The sequence below is a fragment of the Colobus angolensis genome, unplaced genomic scaffold, assembly GCF_000951035.1.
Source record: "Colobus angolensis palliatus isolate OR3802 unplaced genomic scaffold, Cang.pa_1.0 Scaffold603, whole genome shotgun sequence".
Lineage (NCBI taxonomy): Eukaryota > Metazoa > Chordata > Mammalia > Primates > Cercopithecidae > Colobus > Colobus angolensis.
Genome location: NW_012119633.1, coordinates 414,427 through 429,550, shown reverse-complemented (window position 1 = coordinate 429,550; position 15,124 = coordinate 414,427). Strand labels below are relative to the sequence as shown.

Here is a 15,124-nt window from a genome sequence, read left to right as displayed (position 1 = left end):
TTTTTTAATATGAATGGGAAGTCAAATATTATCATATATTTGAAGAAGGCCTCTGATATATTAAAAAAAAAAGGCCAAAATAAACAGAGAAGATTTGGAAAGGAAAAACACAGAGCCAAAGCTAACAATAAAATGTTCAAAATACGTAAATAATATGCTTCCACAGATGAGAGATGCTGCATCTGTGAATCAAGAACAAGATACTATATGAACTCGCTGACGCTGAACACGTGGAGCTTCCTGGAATGTGGCATGCCCACGTAGCCGTACATGTCTCTTTAACTGTATTCTTCGTGATATCTTTTATAGTAAACCAACAAATGCATTGAAAACATATGCTTGAGAGACATGTGCCACTGAAACTATGAATAGTACACGAACTTCACTTGATATTGAAGAGTATTCCGATACTGAGGTACAGAAACACCAAGTAGTAAGTCTGGAAGCACGGCAAGACAAGCTTATAAAAGCATTTGGATACTTTTCTTAAAGGTGAGAGTGGATTGAGGATGTTTTTTCCTCTATATGGAAAAGTATTAGTAGTTGAGATGAAATGGTTTGCAGACCAGGGACACAGTGCAGTTGGTGTGAAAACCAGTGAATTTGAGATACAAGAATTTTTTACAAAGCAAATCTTTCTTACTCAGGAGAACCAATCACTGAAATTCCTGAAACCAAATATATAAGAGTTCTTTAGGGAACATTTCATTGTACTGTTGCAGCATTTTTTACCTTTCCAGAACAAATATTGGCAAATTTGACAGGATTTGGAATAGAGGAGCACTAGTTACCTGGTGGATTGTGAATGCTCTGCAAGTATAATGTCGTTCCTCCTGAGAAAAGGGTTTCAGTAACTCGTGTGTATTCTTTCTTATGATTCAAGTAAAAACACCATTTTTATGTTCCGCATGCTTAAACTGAAAGGTTGTTTGGTACAATATGCATATTTATTGTCTTGGAAATGCTGATGCTTTTGAAGAACAATATAAAAGTTGGGGAATTGACTGCATTTTTGGAAAGATATATCTACTTACAGAAAAGTAAATGAGACATAATAAAATCAAGTAACATCACCATGATTTTGAGCAATTGAAAATTATGCTAAGGCTGGGGACAGTGGCTCATGCTTGTAATCCAGCACTTTGGGAAGCCAAGGAGGGAGGACTGCTTGAGATCAAGAGTTGGAGGCCAGCGTGGAATATACTGAGACCTCATGTCTACAAAATATAAAAATAAAAAATTAGCCTGGCATGGTGGCACGTGCCTGTAGTTCCAGCTACTCTCGAGGCTGACGTTGGAGGATCACTTGAGCCTTGGACATTGAGGTTGCTGTGAGCCTGCCTGCGCCACTGCACTTCAACCTGGGTGACAGATCAAGATGTTGTCTCAAAAAAAAAAAAAAAGAAAAAGAAAAAAAAAGAAAAGAAAAAAGAAAACAAAGAAAGAAAAGAAAATTATTCTAAGGCCTGAAAATATAATAGATGAATTTTTAAAACTTGTTTATAAATCATAACATAGATCTTTGCTCAAAAATGCATACAACTTTTTAGAAAGAAAAACACATACTAAAAAAGTTAAAATAGTGTCTTTGGAGGAGAATATGGTGGGTAAAAGGTGAAAGATTAAACCTGTGTGTCTTACTGACAGATTGCAAGATTTTTTATCAGTCAGCATGTATTACTTGTATAATTAAAAAATAAAAATGTAATGCATATTACTTATCTATAACAGACATAGAAAAACTGACATTCTTTATGAAATCAGAATGATTGAAGAAATATGACACTTCAATAAGGTTCAAAGTGGTCCCAAAAATTAAGTAAAGGATTTGCTTTTATTATAAATCTTTATCTTTTACTCAAATCCTGGTATCCCTTTTCATGTTTTCTCCATATATAATTATACATGTAACATAATCAAGAAATAAATTTTAATTGAACAAACCAATCTATATGGATCAAAATATCATTCCCAAACTGTAAGAATAAATTTGTAACAGTTTTTTAAAAAACATACCATAAAAATAACTATCAGCGCACAAGACATAGATCCTGGAAATTTAAATATGTCATAAAAAAGAATCAGTCTTGTATTCTCTCTTGTTGGTTAATATCACATTGGTGGATATAGCCTAGTGTTCTCAAAGTTTAGTCTACCCCCAAATCACCTGAAGATTATAGGTTGAGCATGGAAGAATACACATAAACATTTATTCATGCTCTTTCCTGAAATCCCCTTAAAATAATAGTAAGGGAATTTTTTTTTTCTTTTTTATTATACTTTAAGTTCTAGGGTACATGTGCATAACGTGCAGGTTTGTTACATGTGTATACTTGTGCCGTGTTGGTGTGCTGCACCATCAACTCATCAGCACCCATCAACTCGTCATTTACATCAGGTATAACTCCCAATGCAATCTCTCCCCCCTCCCCCCTCCCCATGATAGGCCCCGGTGTGTCATGTTCCCCTTCCCGAGTCCAAGTGATCTCATTGTTCAGTTCCCACCTATAAGTGAGAACATGCGGTGTTTGGTTTTCTGTTCTTGTGATAGTTTGCTAAGAATGATGGTTTCCAGCTGCATCCATGTCCCTACAAAGGACACAAACTCATCCTTTTTTATGGCAGCATAGTATTCCATGGTGTATATGTGCCACATTTTCTTAATCCAGTCTGTCACTGATGGACATTTTGGTTGATTCCAAGTCTTTGCTATTGTGAATAGTGCCACAATAAACATACATGTACATGTGTCTTTATAGCAGCATGATTTATGATCCTTTGGGTATATACCCAGTAATGGGATGGCTGGGTCATATGGTACATCTAGTTCTAGATCCTTGAGGAATCGCCATACTGTTTTCCATAATGGTTGAACTAGTTTACAATCCCACCAACAGGGTAAAAGTGTTCCTATTTCTCCACATCCTCTCCAACACCTGTTGTTTCCTGATTTTTTAATGATTGCCATTCTAACTGGTGTGAGATGGTATCTCATTGTGGTTTTGACTTGCATTTCTCTGATGGCGAGTGATGCTGAGCATTTTTTCATGTGTCTGTTGGCTGTATGAATGTCTTCTTTTGAGAAATGTCTGTTCATGTCCTTTGCCCACTTTTTGATGGGGTTGTTTGTTTTTCTCTTGTAAATTTGTTTGAGTTTTTTGTAGGTTCTGGATATTAGCCCTTTGTCAGATGAGTAGATTGCAAAAATTTTCTCCCATTCTGTAGGTTGCCTGTGCACTCTGATGGTAGTTTCTTTTGCTGTGCAGAAGCCTTTTAGTTTAGTTAGATCCCATATGTCAATTTTGGCTTTTGTTGCCATTGCTTTTGGTGTTTTAGACATGAAGTCCTTGCCCATGCCTATGTCCTGAATGGTACTACCTAGGTTTTATTCTAGGGATTTTGTGGTATTAGGTCTAACATTTATGTCTCTAATCCATCTTGAATTAATTTTCATATAAGGAGTAAGGAAAGGACCAAGTTTCAGCTTTCTACTTATGGCTAGCCAATTTTCAGTAAGGGAATTTTTTTAAGCCTTTATTGTGATAGAGACCCAAGCAAATAAAGAAAAGGACATGGGAGAAAATAAACACAAGGCTATGAACAGAAAAAAAACTCACAAAAATTAGAATTGTTATCCTTAGAAAAATAAGAGAAGATGAAAAGTGGATAGAGATGTGGCCAACTGACTTAGCTCATGTCAGAGAAAGATGCACATAGGTTCACTTCTCATTGGACTACTCCTACACAGTCATTTTAGCCTTCAACAAATGATTGCTGACATCTCTTATCTGTTCCATGTTCACTTATTTGTGTTCATTTGTTCTGTGTTCATCTGTTAAGGGTCTTAAGGCTTATAGACTCATAAGCTTCAATATCAGCTAATTGGGCAGTAAGGCAAGCAGGTCCCTAAATGTTAGCATTTAGAGTTCTTGAATAACAGACATCTTAACATTGATGGTCTAGTTTATTAAATTTTTTCCTTTATGATTAATGCCTTTTGTTTTCTGCTTAAGAAATGTATGCTGGAGGCTGGCCAAGATAGTTGACTAAAAGCAACTAATGTGTACTGCACTCACGGAGAGAAATAGAAGGGCTAAGTAAATGTAACACCTTCAACTGAAACATCCAGGTACACGCATGGGAATTCATCAAGGAAACAAAGAAAAGTAAGGCAGGATGACCACCCATCTGGGAGAGACACGGAGTCAGGGGGCTTCCCCTACCCAGGGAAGTGCTGAGAGGGTAAGGAACCTCGAGGAACCCACATTTCCCCCACGGATATTTGGAACCCTCAGGTCAGGCGATCCCCTTGTGTACCCACTCCACCAGGGCCTGCAGTCTGACATGCAGAGAGCTACATGGAGTCTTGGCAGAACAGCTGCTCAGGCGAGCATAGAGCCCAAGGAGTCTTAGATACCCATGCTCACCAGCAAAGCAGCTGCAACTGTAGCAAAGCAGGAGATTAGACTCCCATACGTAACCCAGGAAAACGGCTGAATCCCGGGGACTGAGCAGTGACTAGCTGCAGGCCCTGCTCCTGTGGTACCTTGCAGGATACCACAAGGTGACTTGGAACCACAGCCAGCCACCAGTAGCAGCATTACACCTCCCTGAGACATGACCCCCAGAGGGAGGGGTGGCCACCATCTTTGCTATTTTGCAACCTTAGCCATTGTTGGCTTCAGACCTTAGAAAGTCTGAGCCAGCTAAGGGCTGGAGCTGGCACAGTGCAGCTACCCTATGAAAAAGTGACTAGATTGCTTTTTTATGTGAGTCCCGGATCCTGTTTCTCCTGAATGGGATAGGTCTTCCCATCAGGGTCTTCAGCCTCCCCCACTGGTATTTCCTGGATAGCAGCAGCTCTAGGCCTCCCTGAAATGGAACTCCCAGAGGGAGGGGTGGCCCACCATCTTCACTATTTCACAGCCTTTGTCATTGTTGCCAAATTCATTGTTGCCTGAATTTCCTTCAGGCTTTGGAGAGTCTAAGGCAACTGGGGCTGGAGTGGACTCCCAGCATAGCACAGTACAACTGCTCTACAGAAAAGGCACCAGATTACTTTTTTACACAGGCCCCTAATCCCATTCCTCCTCACTGGGAGGGACTTCCCAACCAGGACTTTCTGCTAGTGTGTTTGGGCTGGCAACAGATAATGGAAATTCCAAGATGATTAGAGTCTGGAGCAGACCTCCAGCATACTTCAGCAGCCCTATGGAAAAGTGGTCAGACTGTTTGTTACATGGATCTCCAATCCTGTATCTTCTCACTGGGCGGGTCCTCCTGACATGGATCTCCAGCAGTCTCCCACCAGGGCTGAGCCAGTAGCAGCTCTGCAAGTCCTTGGGTCAGAGGTCCCAGTGGAAGGCGAGGGTTGCCATATTTGCTGTCCGCATTCCTTGCCCTTGCTGTCTCCAGGCTCTGGAGAGTCTGCAGGGACAAGGGGCTGGTCTGGACTCCCAGCACCAAGCACTAACCTCAAGGAAAAGTGGGTGGCCTGTTCTCCATTCAGGTCCCAGTCCTCACTTTTCCTCACTGGACGGAGCTGCCCAACCTAGGACTGCAGCACAACCACCCTGCCCCCACCTGACTACTTCAATCAGAGGCAGCCCAGTATTTCTCCAAGGAGAAAATCCAAGAGTTAATCCACAACCCTACTGCCACTGCACTTGTAGGGGTACCACCTAACAACCCTCAGACTGGGGAAGTAACAAAGGACCTAGTCACTATGCTGGCACCTCCAGCACACAGCAACCACCAAAGATGAGTCTAGCCCCTCTTCCCTGGGAATCCCGAACCCCCACTCATCAGCAGGAAGCACAATAAAAGAATACAGGAGCTGACAGGCAAAATAGGCAGTATAAAAAAGAATCTAACTGACCTAATATAGCTGAAAAACACACTACAGGAATTTCACAATGCTATAACAAGCATTAACAGCAGACTATACGAGGCTGAGGAAAGAATCTCAGAACCTGAAGAATGGCTCTCTGAAATAAGACAGCCAGACAAAAATAAAGACAAAAACATGAAAAGAATAAATAAAACCTCCAATAAATATGAGATTATGTAAAGAGGCCAAATTTATGAATCATTGGCATCCCTGAAAGGAACAGAAAGAAAACAAACACCTTGTAAAGCATATTTTAGGATATTGTTCATTAAAACGTCCACAAACTTGCTAAAGAAGCCAACGGTCAAATTCAGGAAATAGAGAGAACCCTTTCAAGATTCTACACAAGGAGATCATCCTCACTTGTGCTTTTCAGCTCTGCCATCACCACTTAAGGATAATCTTCTTGGATAGAAGTGTAGCATGTATTTCAGTGCTATCATCCCCATTTGGGGATGATCTCTTCATATACAATTTTGCAGGAGTTCTCTGTATTGAAATGAAAGAAAAAAATGTTAAAGGCAGCCAGAGAGACAGATCACATTATCTACAAAAGGAAGCACATCAGACTAACAGCACACCTTTCAGAAGAAACCCTACATGTCAGAAGATATTGGGGGCTTATATACAACATTCTTAAAGAAAAGAAGTTCCAAGCAAGAATTTCATATCTGGCCAAACTAAACTTCATAAGTGAAGCAAAAATAAGATCATTTTCATATAAGCAAATCCTAAGGAAAGTTATTATCACCAGACCTGCCTGTCAAGACCTCCTGAAAGAAGCACTAAATATAAAAAAGGAAACACCATTACCAAACAATACAAAACCATATTTAAGTACACAGACCAGTAACACTATAAAGCAACCACACAAACAGGTTTGCATAATAACTAGCTAACATCATGATGACAGGATCAAACCCACATGTATCAATATTAACCTTTAATGTAAATGAGCCAAATGCCCTAATTAACAGGCACAGAGTGGAAAGCTGGATAAAGAACCAAGAACCAATGGTATATTGTCTTCAAGAGACCCATCTCACATGAGATGATACCCATAGGCTCAAACTAAGATGACAGAAAAGTGTACCAAGTAAATGGAAAACAGAAAAACGCAAGAGTTGCAGTCCTCATTTCAGACAAAATAGACTTTAAAGCACCAAAGATCAAAAAAGACAAAAAAGAGCATTACATAATGGTAAAGGGTCAAACTCAACAAGAACACCTAACTATCCTAAATATATATGCAACCAACACAAGATCACCTAGATTCATAAAGCAAGTGCTCAGAGCTATTCAAAGTGACAGACTCACACACAATAATAGTGGGAGACTTTAACTTCTCACTGGCAGTGTTAGAAAGATCATCAAGGCAGAAAATTAACAGAGATGTTTAGGTTCTGAATGCAGCACTGGATCAAATGGACCTGATAGACACCTACATAACTCTCCACCAAAAATCAACAGAATTTCATCACCAAATGGCACATGCTCTAAAATCTACCACATAATCAGACATAAAACAATCCTCAGCAAATACAAAAGAACTGAAATCATACCAAATACTCTCTTGGACCACAGGGCCATGAAATTGAAAATCAAGACCAAGAAAATTGCTCAAAACCATACAATTTTATTAAAATTAAATAACTTGCTCCCGAATGACTTTTGGGTAAATAATTAAATAAATAATTTAAATAATAATTAAACATTAACCAAGAAATTATTTGAAAATAATGAAAACAAAGATACAACATACCAGAATCTTTGGGACACAGTTAATGCAGTGTTAAGAGGCAAATTTATAACACTCAACACCCACATCAAAAAGTCAGAAATATCCCAATGTAACAATTTAACATCCCAACTAAAAGAACTAGATAACCAAGAGGAAACCAAGCCCAAAAGAAGCAGAAGACAAGAAATAGCCAAAATCAGAGCTGAACTGAAGGGGATTGAAACATGCAAAGCCACTCAAAATAGTAACATATCTAGGAGTTTGTTTTCTGAAAAAAATAAATAAATAAAATAGACCACTAGCTATAATAATAAAAAAGAAAAGAGATAAAATTCAAATAAACAATTTGAAACAACAAAGAAGATATTAATACTGAACCCACAGAACTATAAATAACCATCAGATACAGTTATGAACACATCTGTTCACACAAACTAGAAAATCTAGAAGAAATGGATAAACTCCTGGACACATACACCCTCCAAAGACTGAACCAGGAAGAAATTGAATCGCTGCACAGACCAACAACAAGCTTTGACATTGAATCAGTAATAAACAGCTTATCAACCAAAAAAAATGATCAGAGAGATTCACAGCTGAATTATACCAGATGTATAAAGAAGAGCTGGTACCATTCCTACAGAAACTATTCCAAAAAATTGAGAAGGAGGGACTCTTCCTCAACTTATGACTGTGAGGTCAACATCATCCTTATACCAAAACATGGCAGAGACATGGCAGAGACAAAACAAAAATACAGACAAACAAATGCGGAGAGAATTAATTCACCACAACCAAGCCAGCACTACAAGAATTGCTAAAAGGAGCTCTAAATCTTGAAACAAATCCTCAAAATACACCAAAATAGAAGCTCCTTAAAGCATGAATTTCCTAGGACCTATATAACAATAACACAGTGAAAAAGAAACCAAGGTATTCAGGTAACAACTAGCACAATGAATAGATGAGTACCTCATATCTCAATATTAACATTGAATGTAAATGCCTAAATGCTCTGCTTAAAGGATACAGAATGACAGAATGGATAAGAATTCACCAACCAAGTTTCTGCTGTCCTCAGGAGACTCACCTAACACTTAGGGACTCTCACAAACTTAAGGTAAAGGGTGGAAAAAGATATTCCATGGAAATAGACACCAAAAGTGAGCAGGAGTAGCTATTTTATATCAGGCAAAACTAACTTTAAAGCAACAGCAGTTTTAAAAGACAAAGAAGGGCATTATACAATGATAAAACAACTAGTTCAACAGGAAAATGTCTTCATTTTAAATATATATGCACCCAACACTGGAGCTCGCAAATTTATAAAACACTTACTAGTAGACCTAAGACATGAGATAGATGACAACACAGCAAAAGCATAGGACTTTAATACTCCACTGACAGCACTAGACAGGTATCAAGACAGAAAGTCAACAAAGAAACAATGGACTTAAACTATGCCCTACAACAAATGGACTTAACAGATATTTACAGAACATTCTACCAAACAACTACAGAATATACATTCTATTCATCAGCACACGGAACATTCTCCAAGTTAGACCATATGATAGGGCACAAAACAAGTCTCAGTAAATTTCAGAAAATCTAAATTATATCAAGAACCCTCTTAGACCACAGTGGGATAAAATTGAAAATCAACTCCAAAAGGAACCCTCTAAGCCATGCATATACATGGAAATTAAATAACCTGCTCCTGAATGATCCTTGGATCAACAATGAAATCAAGATAAAAATTAAAACATTCTTTGAACTGAATGATAATAGTGACACAACCTTTCAAAGCCTCTGGGATATAGCAAAAGCAGTGTTAAAATGAAAGTTCATAGCATTAAATGTCTATATCTAAATGTCTGAAAGAGCACAAATAGACGATCTAAGGTCACGCCTTATGTAGCTGGAGAAACAAGAACAATCCAAACTCAAACCCAGCAGAATAAAAGGAATAATGAAGATCAGAGCAGAACTAAATGAAATTAAAACAACAAAAAATACCAAACAGAAATGAAACAAAAAACTGTCTTTGTTGGAAAGATAAATAAAATTGATAGACCATTAGTGAGACTAACCAAGAAAAGAATAGAGAAGATCTAAATAAGCTCAACTAGAAAAGAAACAAAAGATATTACAACTGATACCACATAAATACAAAAGACTATTCAAGGCTTCGATGAACACCTTTACATGAAAAAATAGAAAACCTAGAGGAGATGGATATATTCCTGGAAATATACAACCCTACTAGGTTAAACCAGGAAGGTATAGAATCTCTGAAAAGACCAATAATAAGCAGCGGGATTGAAATGGTAATTTGAAATTGTCAAAAAAAGAAAGTCCAGAACCAGAAAGGTTGACAGCTGAATTCTATCAAACATTCAAAGAAGAATTGGTACCGATCCCATCCTATTGACACTATTCCAAAAGATAGAGAAAGGGGGAATCCTTTCTAAATCATTCTATGAAGCCAGTATCACCCTAATACCAAAACCAGGGAAGGACATAACAAGAAAAGAAAACTACCGACCACTATCCCTGATGAATATAGATGCAAAAATCCTCAACAAAATACTAGCAAACCAAATCCAACAACACGGCAAGAAGATAATCCATCATAATCAAGTAGGTTTCATACCAGGGATGCAGGGATGGTTTAACATACATAAGTCAATAAACATGATACACCACATAAATATAATTTGAAACAAAAGTCACACGATCATCTCAATAGACACAGAAGAAGCATTTGACAAAAATCCAGCATCCCTTTATGACTAAAACCCTCAGCAAAATTGGCATAGAAGGGACATACCTTAAGTTAATAATAGCCATTTAATACAAACCCACAGCCAACGTTATATTGAATGGAGAAAAGTTGAAAGCATTCTTCCTGAGAACTGGAACAAGATAAGGATGGGCATTTTCACCACTTCTATTCAACATAGTACTGGAAGTTCTAGCCAGAATAATCAGACAAGAGAAAGAAATAAAGGGCATCCAAACTGGTAAAGAGGAAGTCAAACTGTCACTGTTTGCTGTTGATATGATTGTATACCCAGAAAACCCTGAAGACTCATCCAAAAAAGCTCTTGGAACTGGGAAATGAATTCAGTAAAGTTTCAGTACACAAAATTAATGTTCACAAATCTGTAGCTCTGCTATACACCATCAGTGACCAAGCTGAGAATTAAATCAAGACCTCAAACCCCTTCACAATGGCTGCAAAAAATAAAATAAAACACTTAGGAATATGCCTAACCAAGGAGGTGAAAGACCACTACAAGGAAAACTACAAAACAATATTGAAAGAAATCACCAGTGACACAAACAAATGGAAACACATCCCATGCTCATAAATGGGTAGAATCAATATTGTGAAAATGATCATACTGCCAAAAGCAGTCTACAAATTCAATGCAATTCCCCTCAAAATGGCACCATCATTCTTCACATAACTAGAAAAAACAACACTAAAATAAATATGGGAACAATAAAGAGCCCACATAGCCAAAGCAAGACTAAGAAAAACCAAACAAAACAACAACAACAACAACAACAAAAACACACATATCTGGAGGCATCACATTACCAGACTTCAAATTATACTTTATGACCATAGTCACCAAAACAGCATAGTACTGGTAAAAAAATAAGCACATAGATCAATGGAACAGAATAAAGAACCCAGAAATAAACCCAAATAGTTACAGCCAACTGATACTCGATGAAGCTAACAAAAACACAAAGTGGGGAAAGTACACCTTATTGAACAAATGGTGCTGGGATAATTGGCAAACCACATGTAGAAGAATGAAACTGAATCCTCATGTCTCATCTTATACAAAAGTTAACTCAAGATAGATCAAAGAATTAAATCGAAGACCCAAAACCGTAAAGATTCTAGAAGATAACATCAGATAAACCCTTCTAGACATTGGCTTAGGCAAAGAGTTCATTGCCAAGAACCCAAAAACAAATGCAAAAAAATTGAAGATAAACAGATGGGACTTAATTAAACTAAAAAGCCTGTACACATCAAAAGAAATTATCAGCAGAGTTAAGGGACAACCCACAGAGTGGGAGAAGATCTTCACAATCTTTACATTTGAAAAAGGACTAATATACAGAATCCAGTTCTTCAAAGAACTCAAACAAATCAGCAAGAAGAAAACAAACAATCCCATCAAAAGTGGGCTAAGGACATGAATAGGCAGTTCTCAAAAGAAGATATGCAAATGGCCAACAAACATATGAAAAATGCTCAACATCATTAATTTTCAGAAAAATGCAAATCAAAACCACAATGTGATATCATCTTACTCCTGAAAGAATTGACATAATCAAAAAATTTAAAAACTAATAGATGTTGGAATGGATGTGGTGAAAAGGGAACACTTTTACACTGCTGGTGAGAATGTAAACTAGTACAACCACTACAGAAAACAGTATGGAGATTCCTTAAAGAACAAAAAGTAGATCTACCATTTGATTCAGCAATTCCACTAGTAGGTAACTACCCAGAGGAAAAGAAGCCATTATATTAAAAAGATACTTGCACACACATGTTTATAGCAGCACAATTTGCAATTGCAAAAATATAGAAACAGCCCAAATGCCCATCAATCAATGAATGGATAAAGAAAATGTTATATATATATATATATATACCATGGAATACTACTCAGCCATAAAAATAAATGAGGTAATGACATCTGCAGCAACCTGAATGGAATTTTCTATTCTAATTATATTCTATTTCTATTATTATTCTAAATGAAGTAACTCAGAAATGGAAAACCAAACATGTTATGTTCTCACTCATATGTGAAAGCTAAGCTATGAGGATGTAAAGGCATAAGAATGATACATTGGACTTTGGAGACTCTGGAGAAAGGGTCAGGGATGGTGAGGGATAAAAGACTACATATTGGGTACAGTGTACACTGCTCAGGTGATGGGTGCACCAAAATCTCAGAAATCACCAATAAAGAACTAATGTAACCAAACATCACCAGTTCCCCAAAAACCTATAGAAATAAAAAAATAATTTTTGTAAAAGGAAAAGAAATCCACGTGATTATCTCAATAGAGATATAATAGGCTTTCATAAAATTCAAAACCCCTTCATGTTAAAAACTCTCAATAAACTAGTTATTAAAGGAATACACCTCAAAATAATGAGAGGCATTTAAGACAAACCCACAGCCAACATCACACTGAATAGGCAAAAGCTGGAAGCATTCCCCTTGAAAAGCAGCACAAGTCAAGGATGTCCCCTCTCACCACCCCTATTCAACATAGTACGGGAAGTCCTGGTCGGAACAGTCAGTCAAGAGAAAGAAATGAAAGTCATCAAATAGAAAGAGAGGAAGTTGAACTATCCCTTTTGGCGGACTACATGATCTTATATCTAGAAAACTCGATAGTCTCAGACCGAAAGCTTCTTAAACTTCAGCAAAGTCTTGGCATACAAAATCAATGTAGAAACATCACCAGCATCCGTATAAAACAAGAGTCAAACCAAGAGCCAAATCAGGAATGCAATTCCATTCACAATCGCCACAAAAAGAATAAAATACCTAGGAACACAACTAACCAGAAAAGTGAAAGATCTCTACAAGGAGAGCTACAAAAAAGCTACAAGAAGCTGTTCAAGAAAAATCAAAGATGACACAAACAATTGGAAAAACATTCTATGCTCATGGATAGGAAGAATCAATATCGTTAAAATGGCCATACTGCCTAAAGCAATTTATAGAGTCAATGCTATTCATATCAAACTACTAAGGACATTCTTTACAGATCTAGAAAAAACTACTTAAAACTTCATATGGAACCAAAAAATAGCCTAAATAGCCAGGGCAATCCTAAGCGAAAAGAAGAAAGCTGGAGGCATCATGTTACCAGACTTCAAAGAGTATTACAGGGCTACAATAACAAAACAACATGATACTGGTACAAAAACAGACACATAGACCAAAGTAACAGAATAGAGAGCCGAGAAATAAGGTTGCACACCTACAACCATCTCTGATCTTTGACAAAGCTGACAAAAACAAGCAATGGGGAAAGACTCCCTATTCAACAAATGGCTCTGGGATAACTAACTAGCCACGCAGAAGATTGAAACTGGACCCCTTCCTTACACCATATATAAAAATCAGCTCATGATGGTTTAGACTTAAGCGTAAAACCCAAAACTATAAAAACACTGGAAGACAACCTAGGAGCTACCATTCTGGAAATAGGAATGGGCAAAGATTTCATGGCAAAAATGCCAAAAGCAATTGCAACAAAAGCAAAAATTGGCAAATGAGACCTAATTAAACTTAAAAGCTCCTGCACAGCAAAATAAACATACATCAATACAATAAACAGACAACCTATAGAATGGGAGAAAATATTTGCAAACTGTGCATGTGACAAAAGTCTAATATTCAGCATCTATAAGGAACTTAAACAAGTTTAACAACAACAACAAAAAAACTCCATTACAAAGTGGGCAAAGGACATGAACACACTTTTCAAAAGAAGACATACATGCAGCCAACAAGCATATGAAGAAAAGCTCAACATCACTGATCATTAGAGCAATACAAATCAAAACAAAATGAGATGCCATCTCATACCAGTCAGAATGGCTATTACTAAAAAGTCAAAAGGTAACAGATGCTGGCAAACTTGTGGGGAAAATGGAATGCTTATTCACTGTTGAGTTCATTAGTTCAACCATTGTGGAAAACAGTGTGGCAATTCCTCAAAGAGCTACATCCAGAGATACCACTCAACCCAGCAATTCCATTACTGGGTATATGCCCAAAGGAATATAAATCATTCTATCATAAATACACATGCACATATATATTCATTGCAACACTATTCACAATAACAAAGACATGGAATCAATTAACATACCCATCAATGGTCAACTAGATAAAGAAAATATGGTACATATACACTGTGGAATACTATGCAGCCATAAAAAAGAAAAAGATCATGTTCTTCACAGGAACTCATATAGTGCTGGAGACCATTATTCTTAGCAAACTAACACAGAAACAGAAAACCAACTACCGCATGTTCTCACTTATAAGTGGTAGCTAAATGATGAAAATACAAGGATGCATGGAGGGAAACAACAGACTCTGGCACCTACCTGACAGTGAGGAGTGGCAAGAGGGAGAGGATCAGGAAGCATAACTAATGAATAGTAGGCTTAACACCTGGGTAGCAAAATAATCTGTACAACAAACCCCTGTGACACGAGTTTACCTATATAAAAAAGCTGCACATATACCCCTAAACATAAAATAAAAGTTAAAAAACGATTTGGTCATTCTAATTGTGACTGTGTAGTAAATAATGCTACTCTAAATTGAAATCAATAAATATTATCTAAGAGATGCAATTACCCAAGAAAGATTGTCTAATTTGTTGTTACTCTTGATTAAACACAATTTATGTGAAAATCT

At 37.3% G+C, this 15,124-nt stretch overlaps 1 pseudogene; it reads left to right on the top strand.

The window, feature by feature from the left end:
- Positions 1–364: 364 nt before the first annotated feature.
- Positions 365–1,044, top strand: LOC105527038 (annotated as a pseudogene).
- Positions 1,045–15,124: the final 14,080 nt, after the last annotated feature.